General features: G+C 33.2%; 1 protein-coding gene across 2 annotated transcripts in view; it reads right to left on the minus strand.

Moving 5' to 3' along the window:
- Positions 1-16,421, minus strand: part of LOC124537641 (hemicentin-2-like) — a 359,030-nt gene that overhangs the window by 200,848 nt on the left and 141,761 nt on the right. The window contains exon 1 of one of the 2 annotated variants that reach the window (XM_047114539.1): positions 9,714-9,989. The exons of the other annotated variant lie outside the window; for it this stretch is intronic. The gene's annotated coding sequence lies outside the window, so the exon portion shown is untranslated. Of the gene's footprint in view, positions 1-9,713; positions 9,990-16,421 lie in introns of those variants that run through there. 2 annotated transcript variants of the gene reach the window in all.

Below are 16,421 nucleotides of genomic sequence, written 5' to 3' on the forward strand. Positions count from 1 at the left end.
GTTTCATATCGTACTTAACTAGTAATAGGTATTTGCACACGTTCATTTCGAGATTCCATATCCAGCTGTCAGTTATTTTCACGGACGTACAGTAATACTTTAGTTCGTAGAGTGAGTGAGTCTATACGTCACGCACAATCTGTGAATGCTTTTTGACCGGAAAAGCCGATGTATAGGTTTGACGTGATGACTGACTATCAGGTGACCTATTTTTCAGTCTGACATACTGAAATCAATGAATGAAAAATTTAATATGCAAGAGATATATCGGAAATACTATATAAATATTATAATGAATTTTGGAACAATTTCGTTTCGGTTGAACGTTGAAAATCTGCTCTGACTCTATTTCTTTCGTGGATAGGAAAAAAATTTCTCTTTATTTTAGAGTTTTGAGTTTATTTATTCAGTTATATTTAATAAAACTATATTTTGAATATATAAAAATGAGTGGACTTAGATTTGTAGGAGATTTATATGTATGTCAATTTAATCGCAATTTACTGATATATTAAGCTATTAAATGGAAAAGAGAAAATAGTAAGTAGTAAATAAAAAAGTAAATTCTTAGCGACTCCAAAGTAGAATTTACTTTCCAAGCCGATGGTAGTTTTTATTTATATAACATTGCAATGTAATAATAAAAAGTGATTTGACGCGGTTACGAGCCTACTTGAATAAAGAATAATTTGATTTTAATATAAAACAAAATGTTTATAATGATAATTTATTATGATCACTCCAAGATAAATTAAAGGAATTCATAAAACATGAAAAAACAAACGTAGCTTGTCTTGACTAATGCATTTTCCGAATAAGTTGAAACGAACAAAAGTAGTCTAAAATCTGACAAAACTTCAACAATAGTTCTAAAGTCATTCGGACGAAGTTTTTTACTTACCTTGTAACATTTTACAAAAGAAAATCTATATTTTGCAGATATGAAAACTATGAATTTTAAAGTTAAATTTAAAAAATAACTTCAATCACCTTTGTCAAGATGTATTTGAATAGGGCGTAAATATAGAGGACTGTAAATATGTTTAGAACCTTTTAACATTTTGTTTGGCAAGGTGAACTAATTTATTCACTGTCATTTAACGACTATACTAAGTTAAGCTATCACCGGACGGAATGTAGATTCTATCGGGAAGAACCGGCAAGAAACACAGTACCCTTTTTCAACATTTATAAATACAAAGTCATGTTACTTGAATACAATTATGTAATAAGTATATTTAGTATGTAATTCTATCGCTTGCTTAGAACGTAGATTTTACCAAGAAGAAACAAGAGTAACTTTGTATCCTTATAATAAAATAGGAGCTCCACCCTTTTATAATTGAATCTAGGATCAAATTGAAATTGATAAAAAACTTCTTTTAGCGAAAACGATCGACGATCCCTAAGATTACATTATAAACAAATCTTTGAATGGCTCGTATACAATAGTATACTACAAAACTACACGTGTAGGAGAAGTATCTTTACGTACGTATTTGTATTTAAGACCTTCCGCCTTCAGAAAATGATGAATAACCTAAGTCTTAACGTTGAAACAACCATATTGTAAATTTGAATTACAAATTACCTCAGCATTCGACTAGTTCAAGTTTCACTTTGAATTCACTTAGCTTATATTATTCTATCGTTAATATAAGTGGTTTAATATTATTATACTTCTAAATTTGTCTTGAAGACTATACGACTTCACGGCAAAGTTCATTCACGTGCGAGCTAAAAGATGAGAAAAGGTTTATTATTTTCCCTAGATTGAAAAACGTATATAAGTTATAATTTGAGAGAATTTCTTGAATTTTTTAAAAACAGAATGTCTCATTATAATAAAACAAAAAGGTACTTGGCGGTATGGCTTTGTGCAAGCCTGTCTGGGTAGATACCACCCACTCATCAGTTATTCTGCCGCCAAATAACAGTACTCAGTATTTTTGTGTTCCGGTTTGAAGGGTAAGTGAGCCTGTGTAACTACAGACACAAGGGACATAACGTCTTAGTTCACAAGGTTGGTGGCACATTAACGATGTATGGAATAGTTAATATTTCTTACAGCGTCATTGTCTATGGGTGATGGTGACCACTTACTATCAGGTGGCCCATATGATCGTCCGCCAATCTATCCCATAAAAAAAATGTTAGCTTTGCCGTATTCAATTTATTTGAATGCAAAAATATTGTGTTTCTTTCCGTTCATATTTACCCCATATCTTGAATTATTACCTAGTTAACTGGATCTGTTACTTATATGTCAATGTTTCATTTGAATCATAGTCTATGTACATTAACGACCAACATTTTTGTGATGTTTTATTCATGCTTCTCTTTACAGATCCACGCTTTGATAATAATTTTTCTCTTCTTACAAATGATTTACTTTTTAACTCAAAAGGTATATGATAATGTCAATCAAAAAGCTTTATAGATCCTAGCAAAGTTATATGTAATAACGTTCCAATCAATGTGACTATTTGCAGGAACAGATTTCAATCTAAAAGAATATTGTGACATTGATTATGAAGATGTTTTAAATGATGAATACTTTGACGATGGAAATGACGATAATGAAGGCTTTGTTCATTTACATGACGATGCTAATACATACAATTCCGATGAACGTTCTGTGAAATCAGCAAACGCCGGAAATAATGCGAAACGATACGAATTAAAATTTCCTAGAAAGGACCCTATTGATATCTTGAAGGCCGGCACTCAACGCAAGCACACGCAAGCATTTCAATGTTGCAAATATTCACGAGCGATGATAGTCACTTTCCATCAGGTGAGACTCTTGTCCGTTTACGCACATTCCATAAAAAATATAAAAATTATTTTATAATCATGATTATGATTAAATAATATGTATATTTATAAACATTTTAGGATGCTGATGTTTTTCACAATCGAAATTAATTAACTCATCTCGAATTTCTGATCTGTCTTGATATATATATATAAATATGCAATAAATAAATTACTTTTTTAAATGAAATAAGAGTTAGAGATGTATAAAATATTAAAACATTAAAATATGACGTTGAAACAAGGTCGTCGTAACATTATCTTTTGAAAGAATTTTTCCATTAAGAGTAAAAATTTTAACATGCAAAACTAGGTTTTTAACGGTATGAAAATTTGCAAATCATTACCTACTATGTAAGTCAGGGCCACACGAATAATATTCTACAATTTCAACGTTATATTTTCTACTATTTTAGCGATCACAATCGCTATTGGTGATTTGTTTTTTCTTTTGATGATGATGATTATTATTTTTATTCGATTTTACTCACATTTAGCCCATAGATTCCCATATTTTTTTAAATGTAATACATCTTGGCGTTTTAAAAGTTTTATTTTACTGAACATCAGCAGTTTTTTATTATGATCATGACTGTTATTAGTCTGTGTAACAGTTTTAAATTAAATAAAAACAAAAAAAAATTGAATAAGACTACTGTCTGAATTATTTAAAATAATTACCAGGCTGTTCGGTGAGTTGATTTAGTTTTTAGTTACGTCAAAATATAAGACTGACTAGAGAAAAATGTACGAAAATTTTATTTAAATATGACAAAGGAAGATTGCATAATAATAAAAAAGACATGCAATACGTCGCAATGAATAGAGTTGAAACAAAATTAACAGAATATAAATCACGTTTTCCATTTATTTACACAGAGCTTATTACGTATTAATTTTTATCTACGTGTTTACTTTCAGCATGACAACGAACTCTTAACGAGGATGAGTAATCTATGACTACAAAAGGCTACGTAATAACAAGAAAATATTGCATCTAGTTAAAACTAGTTTAGTCCTCGGCTTCATCCGTTTTTTATGGTATAGGTTGACGGACGAGCATATGGGACACTTGATGGTAAGTGGTCACCATTACCCATAGACAATGACGCTGTAAGAAATATTAAGTATTCCTTAAATCGTCAATGCGCCACCAACCTCGGGTTTCTTTTCACGTATTTGTGTGCGGACAACCTTATGTTATTCGAAAGTTACAGTAATTAAGATGTTACAAAGGTATAATAAACTGAAGTACTAGATATAAGTTCGTAGAAATAAAAGGGCAAAATGCATTATGTAACCTATACTACAAGTGACCTACAATAGTTCTAGAATTCATAACGAATTGGATCACGAAATATTCTATTTATTTTAAATCATTGTTCATTTTATTTAAAAAAATACAATAGATTCGGTACTTTCAATTTACATGTAAATGTATAGAAATTTATTGTTATAATATTATTAATAGTTGGTTTAAGTTGGTGATAGGGTTTAGTGCAAGTCCAGAGTAGACAACCCACTAACCACTCATGAGATATTCTACCGCCAAACGGAAATACTTACTATTGTTGCATTCTGGTTTAAAGGGTGAGTGAGCCGTGTAACTACAAGCATAAGGTCCAAAGGTTGGGTATGGATGTATGGAATGGTTATTATTTTTTCCAGCTTCAACATCTATGGATGGTTGGACGGTAATAACTACTTACCATCAGCTGATCCATAAACCGTCTACTGACATTTTACGTACAATAAAAACTCATGACGTGAGGCACTGGAAAGTGATTTACGATCATCAATGATAATGTATTATTGCTCTTGTATTTCATAGTTCATTGAACTACATAGTATATGCACAGTATTTTATGTATTCATTTTAAATGACCTTGTTCAAGAGAATGACAGGTACTTACAGAGTCAATCAATGTTAAATAGTCTGTAATTGTTACACTATTGAGCCACAGCCTCACCAAATGTTACTTTAATGATAGTGTCGGAATTCACATTATGCAGATTTTCATTCGATATATATATACGTCCAGGTTTTTTTTTATTATTCTTTATTGCACAAATAAAATATGTACAAATGGTGGACTTAACGCTATAACAGCATTTTCTGCCAGCCAACCCAGAATACTGTAGGAGAGTAGTCAGTAGGGTGTGCACGGAAATTAAAGAAAAATTTAAAATAAATCCATAGCAATAGATGCCTATAAAGGTTTCCTCACGATGTTTTAACGCTAAGCACGAGGCTAATTTAAACAAATTAAGCACAATAAATTTCATTGAAATCAACAGCCAATGATCGGCTGAGACACAAAAAATAATACACTTTATTCGAGTAGGCCTTTACAGGCACTTTTGAATCGTCTTTTAACAACTTTTTTATAATAAGTGAAGCTATCACCGGTTCGTAAAATAGATACTACCCAGATGAACCAGCAAGAAACTCAGTAGTTACTCTTTTTCAACATTTAAAAAAAATGTTAGTTAATTATAATTACATACGCAGGTAATATATCCTGCCTGGTCAACAAGTATTAATCCCACGCATTTTTATCGCCTGTATAATCATGTATTGAATAATATTATATTCCTTCTATACAAATGATTTAAATTTATCAAACGGCAAAGTTAAAAATATTTGTGGAATTTTATTATAGAAACGGATACATTGCTCCAAGAAGGTTTCATTGACTTTGCGAAGTCAGAAACTTGGCGTTATAAGTTTATCCTTACCTCTTGTGTTATATACAATGATTAGCACAGATTTCATCAAAGTGATCAATGTTACGTTACATGTATTCTATACCTTAGTATTTGATCTGATTGGAACATTTATTATTTAGTCCGATGAAACATAATAACAGGTTATGGCCTGAAAATACATTAGTGCCAACCTTCAGGCTTGAACCCGCACATCAATTAGTGTAGTTCAAACTATAATTTGAACTACCAAAGAGGTTTAATTTTTTATTTGTGACAAATTAGGTATTGATTTAAACACCCTATGTTGATACACTATTAATCGTTGAAATTTTTTTATGTTATAGGTCTGCGGACGAGCATATAGGCCACCTGATAGTGTGTGGTCACGATATATCGCCAATGCGTCACCAAACTTGGGAACCAAGATGTTATGTCTCTTTGTAGTTAAACTGGCTTACTTACCCTTCAAACCGGAACTCAACAATACTAAGTACTGTTGTTTGGCTGCAGAATATCTGACGGGTACCACCCACTCGTACTGTACAAGCTCGTCTTGGTAGGTTACCCACCTATCCAGACGAGCTTGTACAAAGCTTTACCACCAAGTACAGTTAGGTTACAATTCAAAGGAATATAAAATTAACTAAATATTTATCTACACATCGATAGTTATAGGAAAAGTTTAAGTATTGACAGCTTAGTCCATTTTTTCCTCTGATTATATTCTTAGTCTAAACAATTTTTGAATCAGCTTTTAAAAATAACCACAAATTGGAATTTCGATCACATATATATTAACTTATATATATGCTATATGGGTATACATATATACAAACTGAGTAAAGGAAATACTATAGTACGTATACATGGATAGCATATGTCAATACACGAACTAAAACATAACGTCACAAATAATTTATTTTCTTGAAATACTCTGAAATTTTATAAAACCTAACATCGAATGGGTTTGTTTTTTTCTATTTAAGCTCAACTGTTATCTCTCAGTTTTATATCTCAATTTCCCTTTTTTCCGTCGGGATGGGTTTGAACTCGCGATATCAATCTCAGTCCTTACGGGTTAATGATACGTGAGTATATATGACTCTATTTGGATGGGGTCTTGTAAATGATACGGATAATACGCGAATTTTATCTCCGCACACCGAACATAAAAAACCTCGTTAAGCTGTATTATAAAATGTAGTAAGGTTTTTTTGTACCTTCGCCATTTTTCTTTAAGATCGCATATAACATTTTTTTAATAACTACTGAAAATATTATAACTGTTTAAAGTTATCTTCATAAATAACATTAGATAACTTTAAGAAGTGATTTTGTGTTAATAGAGAAAGTTTCTTGTGAAAGGTACGGTTTTCTAGGGGAATTTACTGCCTTACGCACCCTGGCATAATTAGAGTTTCTTCCAACACGTACACTTCTACCTTATTAGTGATTCGAACGCGTGCATCTTAACCGATGATTACGGGTTCAAGCCCAGGCAACACCACTGAATATTCATGTGCTTCATTTGTGTTTATCACTCATCTCGAGCTCGGCAGTGAAGGGAAACATCGTGAGGAACTTACTTGGTGGTAGGGCTTTGTGCAAGCCCGCCTGGGTAGGTACCACCCACTCATCAGCTATTCTACCGCCAAATAACAGTACTCAGTATTGTTGTGTGCGCTTTGAAGGGTGAGGCACATGGGATATAACATCTTAGTTCCCAAGGTTGGTGGCACATTGACAATGTAAGGAATAGTCAGTATTTTTTTACAGCGTCTTTGCCTATGGGTGATCGTGACCACTTACCATCAGGTGGCCCATATGCTTGTCCGCCAACCTACAAAATTTAAAGGCACACCTTTTGTTGTTTGTTTTTGCTGATTTTATAGAACACGTATATATCGATAAACTATAATAATAATAACCTCAAAATGTTCCAAGATCAGTTCCAATTTCAAAATATTCCAGAAGAATTTCCCAGACTTAAATTGACTATCACTTTAGTGACCTGTAAAGGCTCTAACAAATTAGGCACGTGACGAGTCAAAGGTGCTTTCGGATTTACACCCCTCACGTCTGTTTATGATCTACCTTATTTTTCTGAGCTCTCTCGACATTTTCCATAATTTCCGAGTGACGTTAACATCTATCCCAAATAGTTAATGGGACACCATTTTTTGTAACACAAATAACTACTCATCCAATATTCATTAACCAGATACCATATAAGTTTTAATAAATAATATTTTTATAATTTTATTAATAATAAATATTCATATATTTATTTATGTATGGTATGCGGGTGGGCTACTAATAACTAATCGACTAGCTGACGGTAAGTGGTCACCTCCGCTAATTGATATTGGTACAGTATGAAATAATACAAAATTTTTACATCTCACCAATGCGCCAACAAATATGGACATAAAAATATTTAATTATTGGGTGGTACCACAAAAAAGGTTACCTACCTTCAAATACTTTATTAGTGTATAATTAGTAAAAAATAGAATAATTAGTACTTTTTAATACGCCTGGAAAATTATTATAATTAACTGAAAGTGGCAAAGAAAAAAAATCAGGCTAAGTATTTATAAACCCTAATGGAAAACAACATTATTTTATTTTAACTAAATTAAGCCCTGTAAAAAATACATTAGGTTTCGACCTAGGTCATTCAGTACATCGGCAAGGTCGGAGTTCGGATGCCGACGAAAATAACACCGACATAATCAAAACACACTCAGATATATTCGAATGGAAGAAGGACGATTTATGAGAAATAAACCTTATATTTATATATTTTATGTGATTTAATAATAGCTCTGATATATTAAACACTACAAACAGTTCCTGATGAAAATGATGATGAATGATGAATGTTATAATAATGAATTTTCTGATAATACAATAATATTCCACTTACTGTTAATGTTTTGTATTTACGGAAAAATATTAATGATTTTATAAAAAAATGTGATTGTCATAGCATTGGTATAAGGAACAAAAACTAACTTGTAATTAACTACAGTAACTCTTTTGTGATTCAATGTATACGGTTCTACAACAGGATCCCAGACAGCGTTCGAAATACTTCTGTTGCCAAATTAAAATAAAAAGTTAGCGAAAGTTCGTGTTAGATACAATTAGTGTTTTTATGATAGATAATGTAACGACCCCCTCCTGGCTATTTCTGTTCACATTCAATATACATATATTTAATTTGTTTGACAAAAAAACCCGCTCAGTTTCTTTCAGCGGTTCTTCACAGGTCAGAGTGTTTCCATCACCAAATCGATAGTAGTGTTTCATTTTAAAAACAATAAGTAAGTGTAATGATTATACATTAAATAAAGGAATTTGAGTTTGAGTTTGACTCAAGAATCAAAACACGCAGACATTCCAACATAACACACACACACACACACACACACATTCCGATGTAAGAACGAGTTACGAGAAACCAACCTTACATTTATTATTCCATGCGATTTGTTAATAGCTCTGATATAATATACACTACGAACATGTAGATTAATATGTTTTTATATAATATAATAGATACAACAATACAACAGTTGTATCAGCTATTTCTTATTTCAGATATCGACTAATGATAGCGCGTCAATTCGACGTCACAGTTCTATATTAAGCTTCACTTCTCTTTTGGTTCGAACAGACTGTTATTTCCCCAATCATTAATTGCCGTTCCATGATACGAAGACTTAATTTAATTACTGATTGCTATTAATACTTTTTCCGCATCGACGTACTAGCTAGTATCATTATCATTAGATAGTATAAAACAACTCGCTTACCACTGTCTATCCATATGTATGCTTATATCTTAAAAATTACGCTACGGATTTGATGCGGTTGTTTTTAATAGATAGAGTGTTTCCAGAGGAAGGTTTTTGTATTTGGACAATATAGTAGAATTTGTTTATTTACGACGTCATATCAAAAACTTCTAAAATTATCTGAGAAGTTTTGAATGTGACGGCGTAAATAAACAAATTCTGTAGTATTTAGTATTTGCATTGTACCCGTGCGAAGCCGGGCCGGTCGCTAGTCATTACTATAAATAAACTATCAGCAAAAATATGATATATTAAATATCTTACTTTTACTACTAGTGAGAGTTATTGAACTGTATTAAGATAAATAGAAAGAGAGGTTGTTACCTCGCAATCCGGCCTCTCACTCTTGTAGACACTTTTTTCTTTGTTGTGCTGCCTTGACCTTCACACCTGAAGAACTTAAGTCAAGGGATGGGTGATTTTATATGTAGGATTAGAAAAGGATAGACTAGCTTGTTATTTCACTATTATTATACACACACAGCACGAAGTTCACACGATACCACACTCTATCGCAGTCCACACGAAAAGGAAAAAATACCTATGTATAGTATCGGCGAAATTCGTAAAGCCGATCACATCCGAATTAAGTACGCTATCCCAAATTAACAATACTTATTTCTTATGTGAATATGATCTTTACACAAACATAGTAACTTGTAATATTATATGACACGTCGATTTTTATTCACTTGCTTTCTTGGGTTGAACTGACGCGACGAATAGCGTCGAATGGCGCGAATATTGAATTTGCCGATACTATATATAAGTTGTGTCGTACTATACATATATGTATATGAGTCAAAGTGATATCATTGACAATGATTAACGTTTCAATATATTCATTATCACAAATATAAAGTAAACTTGGTATCAGGGTTGATAAATATTTAGTTTATTTTCACATTTACAAATCAAAACCATGTAATTTATAACCAAATTAATGTATTTTTTCTATTACCTTAATATTTGAAAATATGTAGCATATATATGTATATGTATTTTATAAGCCGTTGCAATACAAGACCGTTCTAGAGTAGGGATTCCATTATTTCGATCCTCGGAACGTCCGCTTGGATTTAAGGCCATATGTTAATTTTTCTGTCATGAATTAGCATATTTTAATAAAATACCCTAATGGATATTATTTTAAGTGATTTTTTTGTTCATAAACCAAAGCAAGTAATGTAAAAATTGCAGTTCTATGAATTACTCACTACTACTTTATTTCATTTTAGTTTTATGAATAGCTCGCGAACCACCTCGGTTTCGCACGAGTGTAATGCTAATTGTACAACAGAATGTGTTTTTTACGACAACAGTCTAAAAATCTCTGAAATTATCAATATTTTTGTACTATATTTTACATATATTACACACAAAAAACACAAAATCATAACGTTGCATAATTTTAAAGAGATGCCCAGTGGTTAAAACGCGTGCACCTAAACCGATGATTGTGGGTTCACCACTATATATATATATTAATAATTTGTGTTCATAATTCATCTCGTGCTCGGCGGTGAAGGAAAACATCGTGAGGAAACCTGCATGTGTCTAAATTCATCGAAATTCTGCCACATGTGCATTCCATAAACCCGCATTGGAACAGCGTGGTGGAATATGTTCCAAACCCTCTCCTTAATGGAAGAGGAGGCCTTATCTTATCAGTGGGAAGTTTACAGGCTGTTACTTTACTTTACTTCAATTTTAAAGACATACATAAAGACAGACAATGGTAAGCGACTTCGTTTTATACTCGCTTATGATCGTAATATCAATTACATTACATATTTTTAATATAAAACAGCCAACATATTAATGGATCACCTGATGATAAACGGTCACCACTTTCTATAGACAACGTCATTGTAAGCAACATTAATCTTTCTTATATGTTCGATGCGCTGCCGACCATGATAACATAGATATTATGCCCTCAGTGAACACTATCTTGCACCGGCTCACACATTATATAAAATGTATTATATAATGATATAGTAAAGTAAGTGGTACTTTAGACTTTATTATTTAAAGCACTACCGCCGAGTTGCCATAAAAAGTCAGTACAGCACGCAAACACTATTGCATTGTATTTATTATTGAAAACAGTACTGATTTTCAGTATGAAAAAATGTCTTCCAGCACCTATCGACGGAGATGATATCCATTAAGATCCATCGTGGTACAAAAACAAAATATATAGAATTTATTTATTTAAAAATATAGTCAAATAAATACTCTTTATTACTATTGTCCTCGTGTTCAAATAAAGATGGTCACATGACTCATATCTGTACCTGAGTCTCAGGTGCGTCTGCTATATTACCATTAACAAATGATTAATTTGAATAACTTCTAGGTAAATTCTAGTCGGAGAATACATGTATTTAAGTAATTATTATTATAATAATAAACGTAGTATGTAACGTCTCAAATGAAAGGATTCTAAATCACAAAGTTGAACAGTCATGAACAGAGTTTGCGGGACTGAATATACATGACTGTATATATATTTTTTAAATTGATACAAATTATGATCTGAGAACTATTTTTAGAAAGAAAAAAATCATTTGTTGTTGGAAAGTTGTTATTCAAAAGTATTCATTCGAAATTCGAAAAAGAATGAAACAAAAGAAATACCTTTATAAATTGGAAAATACTATTTGAATACTGAGATTTTATTCATAATTTTAATTGTACGAAAAAAAAATCCGACACGTTTCGAGATTCTGTGCTACGTTGTAAATATTAAAGTATTTCGAAGTAAATACTTGTCTAGTATTTTAAAACGAAAAGGTATTTTTATTTTTAAATAAATTTATTTAAATTATTTTTAAATAATTTAAATAAATTTTAAAATTAAGTACAATGGCATATGCAATCAGATTAAAAAAAAAATCAAAAGTTTTAATTTACTTCAATCTTACATAACATAAGGTAATGTGGGGAATGGTCAATATTTCTTACAGTGCTTGGAAACACACTTGAAATTTAAGACGTTATCACTCGCGCCTGTAGTCACATTGGCCCAATCCATTTTAAAGCCAGAATATAACTAAACACCATGCACTGCTATTTGGCGTTAGAATTTGTGAGGTGTGTAGAGTAGTTAGCAATATGAATTTTAGTTAGCTACATTATGTAAATTAAATAAGAGGTATGTTAATAATTAAACTATCACTGTTCGCGCCTACGATTTTTATTTTAATAATATCTATATTATATATACATCTAAATAAATTTAATTTTAATTACTTAACATTATTTCGCCACATATATAAAACCTTTTTGTACAATATTTAAACATAAAAAGTAATGTGTAAAATCGAATGTTCTGTGATCTTCTTTATGACAACGAAACAATGTATAATTATATTGTAATAATATCAAGATTAAACTAGTTTTTAATACAATTTTTTGTTTAATTGAGTTCGAATTATTTGAATTCGGACTCCAGGGTGAATAAACTCCGGTAGGCTCCTTATCGACGAAATGAAACACTTAGTACTTAGTATAAGCTTCCGTTTACTTCTTGAGACGATTCACACAAAACAATAATTTTCACAATGTCTTATATATACAGAATAACAAAACGATTGCGCGATTCAAAAACTTATAAAAATTGAACAATGCCATCTAGGCGTCAACTAAGGACTAAACATGACAACTTAAGGAATAATTCAAATATAAAGAAAACTTTAATAAATACAAAGGAGGTTTATAGGTGTGCATGTTTAATCCTGACATACCGCCCACCAAGGACATCATGAGAAATGTCCTTCAAACCGCCCACCATGCAACAATCCAAACTGTAATTAATTACTTGAGTAATTACTTATTTAGTTACAGGTAATATTGCTATCTTAGAAGTAGGCCTTTTAATTAAAGTATCTTTGGTACGTATTGTGACGACTCGCGTTATTTTATCGGGTCCCGGATGTTTTTTCTCGATTTTGCCTAGCAACCATCGCGCCGGAGGTAAATCGTCCTCCTTGACTAAAACAACATCCCCCACTGATGGTTCTGGACTCTGATATTCCCATTTATACCTTTGAAGAAACTGATGAAGATAATCCTGGGACCATCGACGCCAAAAGTCCTGCATCATTCGCTGGTGGAGTTGCCATCTTCGCAAACTATATATATTATTAGATGACTCATAATTTGAATCAGGAACTACTATCAGTGGTTCCCCTACCAAGAAATGACCAGGAGTCAACACTACGACCTCTTGATCCTCTACACGAGACAATGGCCTTGAATTAAGACAGGCCTCTATTTGAGATAACACTGTGGCCATCTCCTCATATGTCAAAGTAGTGTTTCCGACCACACGTTTAAGATGGAACTTTGTGGACTTTATTCCTGCCTCCCATAGTCCACCGAAATTCGGAGCGTGAGGAGGAATAAAATTCCATTTTGTTCCGTTGGTTGCCAGATACTCTGCCAGTTCTGGTTTAAAATTCGTTTTTTCTTCGCTGAAAAGACACAGTAACTCTCGGGCTGCACCCACAAAATTCTTACCATTGTCGCTGTATAATTCAGCGCACCTACCTCGTCTTACGACAAACCTTTTAAAAGCAGCTATAAAACCTTGAGTAGACAGCTCGCTCACCACTTCAAGATGTACGGCTCTGGTTGACATGCAAATGAACAGAGCAATATATCCCTTGTAAGACTTGTTACCCCTACCTTTTGAAATTCTTATATTAATAGGTCCTGCGTAAATCGACTCCGCTGACAAGAAAGGGTTTATTAGGTGTCACACGCACGGAAGGTAACTGCCCCATGAGCTGAGATGTGGATCTGTTCGAGTATCGCGTACAAGTAACACAGTCACGATAATATTTTCTAATCAGAGACTTCGCACCTACAATCCAATACTTCGATCTCAAGTAGGTAATCATGAGTTGCGGGCCTCCATGCAGTGTCTTTTGGTGAGCATCAGCAATTAAGAGTGCACTTAAGCAAGATTCTTTAGGTATGAGAATCGGATGTTTCTCGTTAAAGGACAGCGATGACATTTCCAGCCGACCACCCACTCTAATTATACCTTCCGAATCTAAAAATATATTTAATGTCTTTAACATTTTCTTTTTTTTATCTATTATGCCGTTTTTTCGCAATTCTTCCAACTCTTCCTGGAATTCTTCTTCTTGACATTTTTTAATACAGACCCTTATCGCATCCTCAATTTCCTGTCGCTCCAATGCTTCTGATCTTGGCCTACTACTTAAACCTTTCCTTATTCTTAACCAGCGTAGACAATAAGCGACCACACGAACAAGCTTCGAAAATGAAGAAAATCTTTGCCACAAGGTTGTGTCAACGACCACTGTATGAACCTTAATCTGTTCAAGATTTGTTCCCAAATGTTTTGGTTTTGTAAAAGTAATTTCCTTATTTTTTAGAAACTCTGGCCCTTCAAACCATATAGCCATTTCTGATAGTTCCACCGGAGAAATACCTCGTGATGCCAAATCCGCCGGGTTTTTCTTAGTGGCTACATGGGACCAGTGATGTGTATCCAAAATCTGTAAGATTTTAGAGACTCGGTTAGCCACGAAGGTCTTCCACTGACTTGGGTGATGGTTAAGCCAGGCTAAAACTACCTCACTATCAGTGAATGCATGTAACTGACTTCTTTCAACCTCCATAACTTCAGCTACCTCAACCATCAACTTAGCCAAAAGTACGGCCCTGCAAAGCTCAAGTCTAGGGATAGACACCTGCTTTATGGGAGCTACCTTTGTTTTAGCTGTGACCAACGAAACGTTAACATTTCCCACTTCATCTACCACTCGCAGATATACGACAGCCGCATAAGCCACTTTCGAGGCGTCAGAAAATCCGTACAACTCGCGCTTATATTTATTACAAGTGTGTATACAGCGCGGGATCTTGATATTCTGTAATGCAGTTAAATTTTTACGGTAACTAACCCCTCCCTTACAGGAGGCATCAAACACTACTCGGACTTTAGTAGTTTCCTTATCCTCCCTGATTACTGCATGGTGTGGTAAGTAAATAGCTGTTTTCTTACATTTATCCTTATCTGTAACTTTTACCATATGATTTAAGTTTAAATACTCCTTTATAACTTGTATATAATCCTCTTTTAACTTAATGTTCTTTTGTAATTTTAATTCTAAACTTCTAAATCTTTTTTCAGCTATGTTCTTGAATTCACCACGCACGCAGTCCGGGTTGATCGTACGAAACGGTAGTCTTACGATGAACCGACCGTCTTTATCCCGTTTTGTAGTATCCTGAAATAATTTCTCACATTTAATTTCATCATCTGTGAGCATTTTCTTTGTTACAGGTGGTTCAGCTTCAAGTTCCCAAAACTTCTTCAGCATATTATCCACTTCTAAATATGAATGCATCACAATTGTTTGAGAATGGATATTTGACGTGCTGTCTATATCACAGACGCCGGATATTATCCACCCGAAAACAGTATCCTGCGCCAAGAGAGAACCGTTGAGATTTCTCTTGATGCCTTCCTGAATGATTTGACTATATATCTCCGCACCTAATAAGATATCAATCCTATTAGGTGTATGATACTCAGGGTCAGCCAGTTCATCCAGAGTCAGGTTTTCCCAATTCATCCCAGTTGTTTTCGCAACTGGAAGAAGAGATGTAACTGACTTCAAGACATGTGCATTAACCTTAACTTGAAATCTAGGATCAACTCTCGATCTTAAAGTAACTTTAACTGTGGACTTGGAAGTCACACTTTTATTTCCACCAATACCAACTACGGTATTTTTGGTCGCAAGCCTTTTTAAACCTAATTGCTGCACCATGGCCTCAGTAATAAAGGAACCTTGCGACCCCTGGTCTAATAAGACCCTAACTGGGAAATAATTACCGTCTTTCGACTCAGCTTGCACCACAGCTGTAGTTAATAAAACCATTTTTGAACAGTTTCCTGTCGAAAAACAAGACACAAGTTGCCCCTTACTTTCTGCTTGCGCAGATAACTTATTACTGCTTGTGGCAGTATCCTCCTCAGTTAAC

Source organism: Vanessa cardui, chromosome 18, assembly GCF_905220365.1.
Source record: "Vanessa cardui chromosome 18, ilVanCard2.1, whole genome shotgun sequence".
Taxonomy (NCBI): domain Eukaryota; kingdom Metazoa; phylum Arthropoda; class Insecta; order Lepidoptera; family Nymphalidae; genus Vanessa; species Vanessa cardui.